The sequence below is a fragment of the Cimex lectularius genome, unplaced genomic scaffold, assembly GCF_000648675.2.
Source record: "Cimex lectularius strain Harlan isolate CLEC.00 unplaced genomic scaffold, Clec_2.1 scaffold6, whole genome shotgun sequence".
Taxonomy (NCBI): Eukaryota; Metazoa; Arthropoda; class Insecta; order Hemiptera; family Cimicidae; genus Cimex; species Cimex lectularius.
In genome coordinates this window covers 3,234,116-3,248,397 of record NW_019392677.1, presented here as the reverse complement: position 1 = coordinate 3,248,397, position 14,282 = coordinate 3,234,116, and the positions used below count along the sequence as shown (strand labels likewise).

Genomic DNA, 14,282 nt, shown 5'->3' with positions numbered 1-14,282 from the left:
CGTACCGTAAAAAAAAACGAATTTGATTTAAAGAAAGCTGGTGGACGAGAAATATCCTACCTTTCGCCTGATATCGCCAAACTTATGAAATCGTGACATACCCCCTTATTCTTTTGATCTGTTTTTTGTATCTCGCACAATTTATGAAACATATGTAAAAATGAGCATTTTTCAAATTTAAGAAAAAATCAAATTGAGAGATTTCCTCTTGGAGTTTGCGATGTCGTCTTTGGGCAAAAATGTGTAAAATGGTATCGTAAATACTTTTAATATTTGACTTGCCAGTTAATGTTTTCATTTACTTCCGTTATGCGGTTATGTTAACCGACATTTCATACGTTCATAACCACACACACCATGAGGCAACATAAATTTATTTGACAGCACCATACATGAATTAAAAATAAAATCAAAGTCAAATTTAATGAACATTTCTGAGAAAGTGTATATTGTAAATAGAATACAAATTTTTATAGCCTACGACCACGCCATTTAATTTTAACTGTATAGCTTTTTCGAATAAACTAACCCTTTTCCCGTCAAATTAACCGTTTTCAGTTAACTTAATCAAATTAATATTTTTTTTCGCATCACATTAATCATTTTTAACTTCAAATTTACCCTGTTTAATTTGAAATCAATCCTTTATTTTATTCCAGTTATGTTTAATGGTCTAATTGGTCATTTTTAATTATTTCAATTACTTATTTTTTTTATGCAAGGTCTTGATTGAGGTGAAAAAGCTAGTGTCAAAGCGGGATTCGAACTCACGACCTACGGCTCAATAAGAGCAGCGGCGTATTGAGCCGAAGGTCGTCGGTTCGAATCCTGCTCGTCATACTAGCTTTTTCATATTAATCAAGACCTTACATAAAAAGAATACTTAGTTGAAACTGATTTTATATTTCAAAAAATTTCAAATTAAAATAAGAATCCTTCGTTCTTACATTTAACTTCATATAATTTGAAATTTTAATTATAATTAATTTTTATATGGTCAAATTATGTAAGGGTAAAATTCTTTTATACTTAAAAAATCTCAAAATTAAAAGAAGAACCCTTTATTTTTACATTTAATTTTGTACAATTTTGAATCCCTAATTCTCTCGTCAATTGTCGGTTCAATACATTGGCAGAAAATACAAAATATTTCAATACGGGATTCCTATAGTGTCATTGGGCCCCTTACTATTTTCTTTTAACAGAATGATAATTTTTTTTAAATAATCAGACGACGGCTTAAATGAAGATGGGTACGCGGAAAAAATGGGCTACTCCAATACTGATCTTTAAAATTCAACCTATATTGTAAAATTCTAAAAACATAATAAAATACATACGACAATAAGGGGGTCAAAATTATAAGTAAATTTAATTATCTACTGGTTTAAGCGATTTTTTTCAATAACGTTTTTCTTCTAAACCACGTGAAAAAGGTTGATTGAGAATTATCTAGGTTTAAAACTTACTAGTTCAGGAATATTATTATAGCTTTGCTTTAACAAAAGGTCAAGTAGCTTAAACTTACTATTAATGCAAGTGCCCCGAATGCTTAAATAAGAGATAAATTGATATTGGAAAGTACGAAATTAAATATTTAAAACGAATACCACAAACTAATAGGAAAAATTGATCAATATGGAGTCTCAGGCACCCCAAAGTAATCTATAAACAGTGATAAGAATATCATTAATAAAATCAAACTTCCAATTTGGCCCACGATAAAAAAAAATTATATAATTTGCTAGGGTCGCATGATTTAACCTGAGATTCAATTTAACTTTTTGACCCCAATGGTTTGGACAATATTGCCGTAATAGTCTTTGGAAAGGAAAACTAGATTAGACAGGGAAGTTATAATAAACACTATAGAAGGATAAATTCACTAATTTCGTGGTCCGCTTGACCAATTAATATATTACAATTAATTAAGGTTTTTAGTTGAGAAATGGCAAAAAGGAGGGAAAATTCAAAAGGTGCGGTTGAGATGGGAAGTTGGTGTCTGAGTGGATCGAGGTCACGATAGCTCTTGGCGTATCAAGCCGAAGATCGTGGGTTCGAATCCCGCTCGTACCATTGACTTTTTTATCTCAACTAAAAACCTTAATTAATTGTAATATATTAACTGGTCAAGCGGACCACGAAATTAGTGAATTTAATGATTTAAAATGATTTAAAATGAAGTATACTTCACTAAAGCTCTCCGGTCATTTCATTTGTCGTCGAGAATCCAATCCGATTACACATTTGAAAAATGGCAAAAAGGAGGGAAAATCCAAAAAGGTGCGGTTGAGATGGGAAATTGGTGTCCGAGTGGATCGAGGTCACGATAGCTCGTGGTAGAGCAGCGGCGTATCAAACCGAAGATCGTGGGTTCGAATCCCGCTCGTGCCATTGACTTTTTTATCTCAACTAAAAACCTTAATTAATTGTAATATAGAAGGATATTTATTCATTTGACATTACTATAGAAAACAACTGCTATGGCAAATAAGATCATAGTTTGCGATATATTTTATTTTATTTGAACCTCAGGAGAGAAACTGTTCTGTATGTGATTTGTAAGTAAGAAGGTATCGACCGGAGAAGTTCTATTACAAGAGGATGAGGTATGTCATGACTACTATGACGTAGATGATTTCAAATAGATCTAAGTTAAGTTTGACGATTCATTTTTACACTTTCTTCGTGAGTGTCCCTATCTTTCCAGTGAAAGGCTCGCGTGTGTTTTGGGGCTTAAATTGCTTTTCCTTTCATTTGTAAGTACATAGATCTCATAAAAACAAAAATATATTGGATTTGAAACTATTTTTTCTTTTCTTTATTTATTTTTATATTGCTCCGGATATTGTTCCTGTTAAATTGTTTCTGGTTTCATGTACTTACATTGTTGCAATATTTTCCGTTCCTACTTGATTTCACCTTATACAGTAGCTTGGATACATTTACTACCAGGGGGTATCATTAAAGTGAAGATTGTGAGAAAGGAAGTAAAATGGCATTACGTATAAATACTCCATCGTTAAACAGTAGAACTAGTCCAATCTATACACAAAGAAATGGAAGAAAAAACCCTCTTACATGGAAATTGATCGTCTTTAGAAAATTGAAAACGGATTGATTACAACAATAAGTCATTAACAGTTTATTATTCAAGAAGCAATAGTGAAGACAATAAGCGATCACAATGAATTTTTAATTAATTAATTGTTTTATCGTGGACATGGCAAGGTTAACGAACAAAGATGTTCATGGGCATCTACATTTATGTAATTGAGCAAACGTATTTAAATCATAAAATAATTCTGTCTGGCATCACACAACGATAGTTTCAAAAGTGTACAAATTGCGCGAGACAAATGATTATAATTATTCCTTGAACAATCTACCAACTCGTATTTTATTCTGTTTAGTCTAATGGGGATTAATAACTGGTCAAGGCAGAACTGCAATTGGAAATAATTCGGCCAATCTAATACTAAATTTTTATTGCTAAATCCAGCAGATTAGGCCAACTCGTTATTATCTTTATGGGCGGTGTTCGACCAGAGTACAACAAAACTGAAATTATTATGTAGTGATAGGTATAAAGATGAAGCCACAAGGTCTTCTGCACCTCGACCTGAGTAGATTTATCGTGCTCCTTTAATTGCATAAATCGCTGGCTAGCTTCACGTTATTTATCAGCTTCCATACCCTTGCCAGCTGGCCCTTAGTGTACGATCCTGCTTGCGGCTTTTCCTCTCCTTGTTGCAAGTATGTACACCTACATAGACCTTCACAAAAATAAACGTCTTCTTCCTGGCAGTATCTGCACAGTGTTTCTTCTGAAAGTACTCCTATACGGTGCATGTGCTTTTCTTAGGCGGCAATGGATCTCAAGTCCGACCAGAATCCTAGTTCTCTTGTGGTTAAACCTACATCACTGCTTTTGTATGTCTTTCGCCTGGGACTCATTGAGGATCGATTTTTAAATATATCCTTTTTTGTGACAAGGTACTAGGCCACCATAGTGTTCGGGGTCAACATGTCAGCCTTCTCCTCGCCTCAATGCCCCGAATGGCAGAGACCCTGCCAGAGTCCGGTCATTGGTATCACTGACTACAGCACGACAATTCCATAAGTTTTTTGGCTTAACCTCCATACGTGCTCTCTGACTGTATTCTTGTTTTATTATTAGTAATTATATGAGATAACGGAGAATATTCCGAGAAAAACACATTCAATCTCTGATGTTTTGACATATCATCATCTCATCATGATAAGACAATTAGGAATCGAAATTGGCTTACAAAAAGCTGACCTTCCTGTCACCCTATTAACAACAGGAGCTTAAGGATAAATGCCTTCATAATCTTCCAATAAAAAACGGTTTTCTCGATAAACGACCATTATTCAAAGATACACCCAAACGAATACCGAAGCGCCCATGGAACTTTTCATTGTAATGCAATTATTATTTATATAAACAAAATGTTTTGAGATTATCGCCATTTTTAATTATTAAATCCATTATACTTAGTTGTCGTCTATGGACCAAATTATCTCTTTCAATTAATTAATCTTTTTATGTAAGGTTTTTGGTTGAAATGAAAAAGTTAGTGCCACGAGAAGGATTCGAACCCACAACCTTCGGCTAAAGCAGAGGGGTATTTACCTATACCTTCAACCAATACCATATATAAAGATTAATTAATTGAAAAACGTTATTCGGTCAATCGGACCACAAACTCTAATGAACTTACATAAAAAGATTAATTTTTAATTATGATTAAACTGTATTTTGAATATGAAGCGTTACTTTACTTTGGCAAACTAAACCTATGAAGGACTCAATAATTAAGGAATCGCCAGGTACTCCGTGTCAACAGTTTTAATTAATTGGTTCACCTCGGGTCAAAGGAAACGTGATCAAGTTAGTACAAATAGTCATAAAGCAATCCCAATAAAAAGGGTAGACTTTAAAAATTATGATATTTTTATGTTATTAAAATAGCCTATATCGTAAAAATAAGAAATGTTATCTTTGTCTATTTTCTCTTTGGGTGCTTTTAGGAGACAGGTCAATGATGCTAAAGGTCGATGTTACTTTTATGGTCGTAGGAAAAAATTCGAGGTCCATTCGATTTCTGTTCCACGTAATATAGTGTAATCGTAATATAGCCCCCAATGGTTGGCCACGAGATGCTCCAACCCTATGCCCAAGATTGGGTCAGCATGGCCTCAATGCCCTACAATTGCTTCCTTTTCCTGTATCGTGATGGATATCGAGGTCGAGGAAATCACTGCTGCAGCTTTTATTTGGATAGTCACATATCCACTTTGTTCGAGCATGTTTGCCTCCTTTGATGTGCTTAATGAGACCAAACCATTTCCAACCTTGGCCAGTATGGGGCATTTCAGGCCATCCCCCTGTCTACACAGTTCACTGTTCATAGTGACAAGGGCCATTAAAGTGTCGAATCAATTGAGCTGAAGGAACTACTAAAAGTAAAATAAGCCTACGTCTGCTGTAGTGCTTGAGGAATACCAAAAACTGAGTCATTTTCATCCATTGCATATAAAATAAGTAATAAATAAGTATATACTTACTAATATATTAATACTATAAATAATGTAATTAAAGACATGAGTAACCATTATAGAACTGATAAACTCCCTTATTGTAGGATTACTGTAGAAGATTTTGTTGGCACATGGTTGAGATTCTTCCATTTTGTTCTGTTGGCTTAAGCCTTCAACGAACCGAGAAGACAATGAACGAACTTCGACTCGTAAATCCTGTAAAATATAGCCAAGACAAATTAAACCCCGAGTGGACGAAGTACTTAAGACGTGTCGTACTTAAATCTCTTGTTTTACCCAATTAAAACTTGAACGCGAAGTTTTGTAACTATTTTGTCATATTACGATGAACCAACGATAGAAATTTATCAGTACATTGCGTAGAGAAAATTGGCGAAAAAATCTATTTGTCAGAACCGTTGGTGCATTTAATTATTTATTTATTTTATAAAGAAAATAACTCGCTTATTGATGACCAACCATACTTATTAGTCAATTTGCAATCGTGATTTCGAACGGAAGAAAGGGAATTTCATTCCGCGTGAAACCACAAAGCCAAAATAATTTATTATTTCTACATTTTATATACCATAAAATTATTACTGACAGAATATCTTTTATCATTAATATCTTTCAATTAATTAAGGTTTTTAGTTGAGATAAAAAAGTCAATGTCACGAACGGGATTCGAACCCACGACCTTCGGCTTTAGTCGAATTTAACCGAAGGTCGTGGGTCGCATCCCGCTCGTGACACTAACTTTTCATCTCAACCAAAACTCTTACATAAAAAGAATAATTAATTGGAATTAATATTTGAATTTAATAACAATTTATTATATTAAATTAAAGATGAACAAACAACAGTTAAGTGAATGAGTGGAATAATTAAAACAACTTTTTAACCTCATACGAGTGTTTGAGCCATGTTAAATAAATTCCTCGGAAATAAGCGCGAGGAAAAAGGGTTAAAAACACGTTGTTTGAATTCCTGAGGAAAGGATAATTGAACATTTTGATTACCTCTCATAAATATTTTACAATCCGCACGTTAATAATAGGATTTGTTTTTATAAATATTACTATTTGGAGTAAGTTTTGGAAAAGTTCTCCATACACAACTAGTTAATCTGTTGATCGTTTTAGGCCATCTCGGTATACTCAATGTCTTCGACCACCTATAGGCAGCTATTTTTTATAACTCACTGGCCAGCTTCAGTAGCTTTGCCAGAGGTTCCTTAGTGTAGGATCTTGCTTGCGGTTTTTTTCTGTCCTACATGCAACAACCTACACCCAACATAGACCCTCACATAAACATAAAATGTGTTCTGCGGCCTCCTTCTCTTCCTTGCAGCATCTGCACAGTGTTTCTTCTGTCTACTATCCGGTGCATGTGCTTTCTTAAGTGGCAATGTCCTGTTAGGAGTCCAACCAGAATCCTGGTTCTGTTGCGGTTGCCTTCCAATTTTGCGGATGGCCTTTCCATCTCTTCGCATGCCTCATACCTCTGATACTGTTCCACCAGGTTTTGTACTCAATAAGAATCCATTTTAAGATGTATTCTCTTTTGTGACATGACGCTAAGCCACAATACTCTCACGTGTACACGCACCTTAAAATCTAAAATCCTCAGACAATTGTTATCATTTGCCCCTTTCTATCATACCACCCACAACGACCTAAAAGTTACTCTTGCCACATATCTAGCCCAATCCCGTTACAATTTCTTCCAGCCTAAGTTATCCCATGAATTATTTTCGTCAAAAACAAGCCAACTCCTTCCTTACGTAATTATCCTCTCAGGAGACTCATCGGTGACTCCGCGACAACCTTACTGTTTAAGACATCATTAACTGGAGCCCATGTAACTATCATGTTGATGTACTAACCGCTCCACAAGTTTTGTTCATGTCTCCATGCTTTTCTTTATTTACATTATTATTATCAGTTGTACTTGTTACATCGAACGAATGCTGTTGTAAAAAAAAGAAAAAATTGCTTTAAATTTATGAGTAGTCTTGTTTTATCACGAGCAAATATAGTTTGGATTACTAGGAAAAAGGTGTTTATATTAAAAATAGTTTGATTTAGTAAGTGAAAATCCTCAGAACCAGACACCACAACAAAGTTATATCGAGGTCAAGATTTTCTAGAGAGCGCGTGACAAATATGGCCAAGAGGTACAACACGAACTATTTTTAAACCCCGGCCGTTTATAAGCCCGGATGGTCGTAGGTGTCGATGAATTCGTCTAAATCTGTAAAGCGCGAACTAAGAAATTTCGTAAACACGTCTCGTAAGAGTCTATAGAGCGAGCGTGTGTCTATAGTTGTCCTTCTACTCGGAAAATGTCCGACGTCATCCGCTCTTCATGCCAAACTCGTGCAACCCCTTCGGATATGTAAATATAGCGGCTTTTTTTCGCCATTCTTTATTCAATTCCGAGAAATGTTTATTCTCGACAATCCAACAGTCACTATTAATTTAATAATAAATAGTACTAGACGCTAGCGGCCAAGTTTTAAAATTGAATGGAACGTTCAACTATCACATTTTCCCAAACCCGGCAAAACCATCAATAAAGCTTCTTCCACTCTTCTCAAACGATGGATAGACTAAAATCCCTCAACCTTCTCCTAGTTCAGGTTTCGTACTCAACATTCTACGACCAAAAGCACCAAACATTCTCGTCGTTGAGCCTAAACAATACTGTTTGATGTCCTTTTTCGACCAACCGTTTGATCATCAGCATGAAGATCTCCTATACAAACTAAAACGGATTCTTCTAAAGGACTACACCAAATTTTCTCCTCAGGAAGTGGGCGTGCCACAGGGCAATGCGCACGGACCAATCCTGCACTTCATCTACACCTCCCAACTATACCCTTAAACCTCCTTGCTTCCACTGCCGACGATACAGCTGTGCTATCTCTGATCCTGCTGATTTTCGAAGTAAATTCATGCAGATGGAATAAATTTGAGCGAATTGAGTTAAATGAAAGCAAATGAACGATAAACGATTTATATTTTCTTACAAAATGACTTGAGAGGCTTCTGGCATTGGTGTACGCGTAATTACTTCAAACTAAACGAAAATAAATGTAAGATTTTGAAGTTCTCCTAGAAAGAAATTATTCACGATTATGATCAATTGGTTTATAATATTGAAGTTCTCACATTGAGGAGGTAGATACTATCTCGGATCTCGGGGTTGTTTTGAATAAGAATTGTGTTTTTCGGTACCACATCCATGCCATTAGGAATAGGGCCTCTTTCAGACGAGGCAACTAGTTGATCGGGTGTCAAAGAGTGTAACGTGGCAATGTTTGGCAATCACCCCATTTCACAGGGAGTCAACTCGTCCACCCAGGCGGGTGGCCAGCAGGCACGGGTGCCGCTCACGTTCGCATCCCCCCTGGTTGACTCAAGTAAAAAGACACTGCTCGGCATTCGTTCTTCACACCATTCCTTCTTTTTTGCTTCTCGTTTTGCAGAAGAGCAAGCACAAGAAGTGCTCCTGCTTCCTCGGGTTCTAACATCGTACTGACCTCCCGTTCAACCGGGCAACTTAGTTGAATCAACCAAACCGCCTCGTCTGAAAGAGTCCTAAAGAGTTGAAAGATTTATGATTCGTACTCAGGCAACTGTTCACTTTAAGAACCATTTTGCAATAAAATTACCTTATCAATCACTGGTACGCAGTCACCTAGAGTATGCCAGTGTTGTTTGGTCCCCGGGTTCTTTAGATGGGTCTTACATAGAAAGTCACGAAAAACCTGTTTTACAAGGTACGCAATTACAGAAAATACCATCATTGCCCTTACGAAGCCAGACTTGCTCTAGTAGGCTTGGATTCTCTGGAAGATAGAAGAGTTTTGGTATCCGTTATATTTTATGGAAGATCCTAAATAATTTTATTGACTCCCCGGAAATATTGACTTCTATTGGCTTTAGGGTTCCCCAGCGTCAACTACGGACCTATGAATTATTTGGTACTTTCGGCACAGGACCAAATAGGGGTTAAGCCAGGAACACACTGACCCGATGCTACGCCATGCGACGCTACCCGACGCCTTGCTACGTTTTGGTGGGGTGTGCACATCTATCCGACGCAAGTACACGTCGCGTACAGTTACTATAACAATCGCAACGCATCTTTTGTTCTTAATGCACTATTTTGAGCAAAACCTTGTAATAAATTGTTAATTAAATTTTATGAGCACAACCATCTAATAAATTGTTTGTTAAACTTAATTGTTTTAAATAAAGTTACTCCTAGCCATCTAATTAAACAATGTTTATAAAAACTTATGCATTTTTGATCTCGTTTAATTTGGCTTATATTAAAATAACATGTTGTAATTAATATAACGACAAAATTACACGTACTTAGTTTGAAATAAACTACAAAAAATATGAGTGTACTGTTCTGATGCTGCCCGACATTACAAAATGGTGTAATTTCACGAGCAAAACTATGAAATAAATTGTTAATTTAATTTTATGAGCAAAACCGTGTAATAAATTGTTCCAATTTTAGTATATGTACCGCCGAAGCGAGTACAATAAATTGTTAGTAAAATTCATTATATCAAAAAATCGTAATCCGGTCTTTTGATTAATTTTCTACCAAACCTTTAAAATTAATTTTTTAAATAAAAACTAATTAATTTTTAATCACAGTTAATTTGGTTTATATGAAAATAACTATGTTGTAATTAATATAACGACAATAATACATGTAGTTTGAATAAAGATATGAGTGTCCGGTTCTTTTGTCTTCGACTGTACTCGATGCGACCCGACGAAAATCTGTACAGTGGGGATCGCAGTTCGATGGGTAGGTTAGCGTGGCATAGCATCCGGGTAGATGTGCACGGGGGTAATGCAACCTTATGGAAAATCGGAGTTTGGATTTGCGTCGGGTAGCGTCGCATGGCGTAGCATCGGGTAAGTGTGTTTCTGGCTTTAGAGTCTCCACAGCTATGCATAACTTAAATTCTGTATCAGTGCGGACCCCATTCTCCTCGTCCCTACGGATCTTTAAAAATAGCATAGAACGAGCGTTAAAATGTACATGAGGGTTTATTTATTACAGTTATTGTGTTATTTATTCATCTATTTATAATGCTGATTTGTTTGTCAAAAGTGTTGGCACTTCTTTACTCTTTATTTTTCTATCCTTTTTTTAATAGTTATACTGCAATGATTGATTTGTTATGTAGTTTGGTTGTCCTATTCCTATGCTTGGGTACCTGACCTGTTTGGTCTGTAAATTAAAAAAATCAAGTCCTCAGGACACCTTCCACAATGACCTCTAAATACTCTACGTTCAAAAAAACCTAACTGTCAAACAAATTTTCCCATTCCATAAAACATTATCATCAGATCCCAACTCATGAATATAGTATCCATCCCTACAACTGTAACAAGTCGACTGAAGGCGGAGGTGTCTTCGTGACGTCCAAATCAAAAGTAACTGTTTAGAAAAATTGGGAGAGCACCAATGGTTGCTGAATCCCCTCGTGATGTATGAGAAAAAATTGTGGTATATCTCATTAATAATTACATAGGGGCGTCGGTGGCCGCAACGGTTTAGGCGCTGACACGGCGCCCGCCCATCACTGTAAGGTAAAGGTCCCGGGTTCGAACCCGACATACTTACAAATAGGCTTTTTTTTTTTCAAAAACACTGGCACCCTGAGGGTTTATATGACCTCTGCTGTTGCGAACCCTCGTAAAAAAATTACATAATGTATGTGGTTCGGACAGGTGTGCTCTTAATATCCGGCGACGTTGGATGCCGGGTTGCAAAGAAATTTTTAATTAAAGTTAGTTCGTAGATGGAGTTTGATTTTGACAACTCTGGTTCGCCGCCCACTTCTTTGAACGTTTATAGGTGGGTGGTTGATTAATTTTAGACTAACCCGTGAATAAAATCCAATATATTTCACCTACTTCAAAAAGGACGGCGAAAAAACAAGTTTATCCTGGAAAAGAGATTACAGGCACAATAAATTACAATTGCCATCATCCCACGCCCATTCAAAAACTTCCTACTAATACCGACGATCATCAGTCGTCCATTCAAGAATTTTTTTCGCTTTTTGCCTCGGCTGCAATATCAATTTCTAAATCAGACAAAGAACGGGAGAGAGCACGTTCTGAGAATTCTCCCATTGCGAAAGGCAATCTTTCCGCCTCGGGGCATGTTGACAGAAGGAAAGTGTGTGTTCGAATCGTTAACACTACGTGTCAGCAGTGCAGATTTCTCCTTTGTTAGAATCACTGCCGATCACCGCATCTCTCGGAGTTGTCAGCAGAATTTGAAACTTCAAATTTATCCGTTCAAATTCTAACAACATCGAATTATTTTGTTCGAGGTTTAAAATTCCGAGTGCCATCGAGAAAACGCCGCTGAGCCCAACTGTATGCCCAAACTGTTTAACATTTAAGGCGTCCATAAATGAAAAACCTTTAAAGTGAAAATGTACTTTTCACGAGTGCGGAATTTATTACAATTTATTGTCACGCCTCAAGGCCAGGTACCGCCCCTCGTCAACATCAGTACGCCATATGTCAAATTAATCCCATTTAATATATAAATGTATCACATCTCAATTTATTTCATAGGGATAATGTTGCGAATTAGATTTCATGACCAAACCTAAGTACCAAAAAACAATGGTAACGAGCGGAAAACACCTCCTTTAAGAATGGCACCATCTTTTGGTACACAGATGGATCTAGAACACAAGAAAGTACAGGGGTAGGAGTATTCGGTCCTGGAACCAAATACTCAGAACCCACGGGAAAACACACCAGTACCTTCCAAGCTGAAGTCCTTGCAATCGAGAGATGTACTCAATTCAACTTGACTAAAGGGTATAAAAACAACAACATAGCTATCATGTCAGATAGTCAAGCAGCCATCAAACCACTAAGCTCAAATATCATTAGTTCAAAGATGGTGTTGACTTGCAAAACCAAGTTAAACTTCTTAGGTATGCAGAACAAAGTCAGCCTCTGCTGAGTCCCAGGACTCATGGGAGTAGAAGGCAACAAGAAAGAGGGAACCCTTGCAAAGGAAAGGGGCTGCTATAACACTGATAGGACAAGAGCTCTTCTGTGGCATAGGAACCCACACTGTCAATGAGTACCTCACACAAAAGGACAAAAAGAAAACGAAGGAACAATGCAACTCACTCATTGGACACAAACAATCCAAGAATCTCCTAACAAATTTGGGAAGGAAAGAAGTTACAGAATGTGTCAAGGAAGTAGGAAAAAACTGCGAATTCCAACAGGATTCTTAACAGAATACTGCAAGCTAAATGACCATTTAAAGAAGATCGGAATAATCCAAGACGGCACATGCAAAGAGGCATAGGAGACACAAACACACTAATTGTGGTGCTACACTTGCCCGCAGGAGGAAGTGCTTTGGGATGTATACTGTGACTGTAGAAGAGATTCGACCACTGAAACTGGTCTCCTATGCCTATTAATCAAGTTCTCCTTGATGAAATAGGACTCTCCGGGGATACAATAGCTCTTAAAGGGCGCAGTATATTAGGCCCCGACCAATACATCTACATCTAGATTTGATGATTCCTGATGAGTACTAGAGGGAAAATAAAAGAGGATTTCCACGATTAGGGTAGAGACCGTCAAGAAGTCTTGATCCAGACCATTTGGAACAAGGGTGGATGGGTACTTTCTATTTATAATCAATCCGCTATGGACCACTCTTTTTTAGGGTTTCCAACATTTTCTAAATTGTTTTAGTATCTCACACTTCTTTCTGTCTCTTTATCTACACGGAATGGACTCGTTAACTTCTAGACCGACTGTCTCCACCCTAATCGTGGAGATCAGGTTTTATTTTCCCTCTAGGACTAATCATGAAATCTAAATAGCAACATAATCACTATAAAATAAATTGACATGTGGCAAATGGCCGCTATTAAAAAGGTACGGTCGCCGAGAACCATTAATTCTTAAGCCAGGGTGTTGTTCAACGCCACGGCCCACGCGTCCGATCTATTTTGTCGTGAAGGACAACCTGTCAATAAATTGTAATTATATTTATATTTACAGTATTGAAAATTACTCGCTTTTTATTGATGAATTTGTCTGTACATCCACATCGAACAGTTTCCTGCATAACGAGTCTGTAAGCACCCAAGTAACCACCAACTCTACAGACAGGAATACTGATTAGATTGGATGGAAACACTTGAGTACTTAGTCGGATAGATAAATCCCGGATTGTCGACTTTCCTCATTTTCTGGAAGGAATTTCTAGCTTGTTGTATGTTCTATCATGCACCAACTTCGGTTATACTCCGGTTTGGGATCCTTGTCCTTGAACTTTAACATGTCTACAGCGAAGAGAAACCTTCCTCATTGCGGCGGAAAGTGGAGTTAGTAGAACTACCGCTTTCCATTATTGTCGACTAATCCTTACATTGTACTGCTGGTTAAGTTTTTTTAAGGTTTTAACCGCTGTATTGTAAAAGAAATATTTGTAGTTTTTTTTCTCACCTCGCATTGACGTAACACTCCTGACAAGTTACATTAAGTTACTCACAATTACCAATCTCTTGACTTTGGAACTATTTAAGGGTTTTTAGTTGTTTCTGCCCAAATCCTTGGTGTACCCAGATTCTGTGGTTAATATACTGTGAGAATCATTAATCACATTTTCGAAATCGG

General features: G+C 36.8%; 1 protein-coding gene across 2 annotated transcripts in view; it reads right to left on the bottom strand.

The window, feature by feature from the left end:
• LOC106673777 (suppressor of cytokine signaling 2-like) overlaps positions 1-14,282 on the bottom strand; it is a 106,683-nt gene that overhangs the window by 49,493 nt on the left and 42,908 nt on the right. The gene's annotated exons all lie outside the window — the stretch shown is intronic.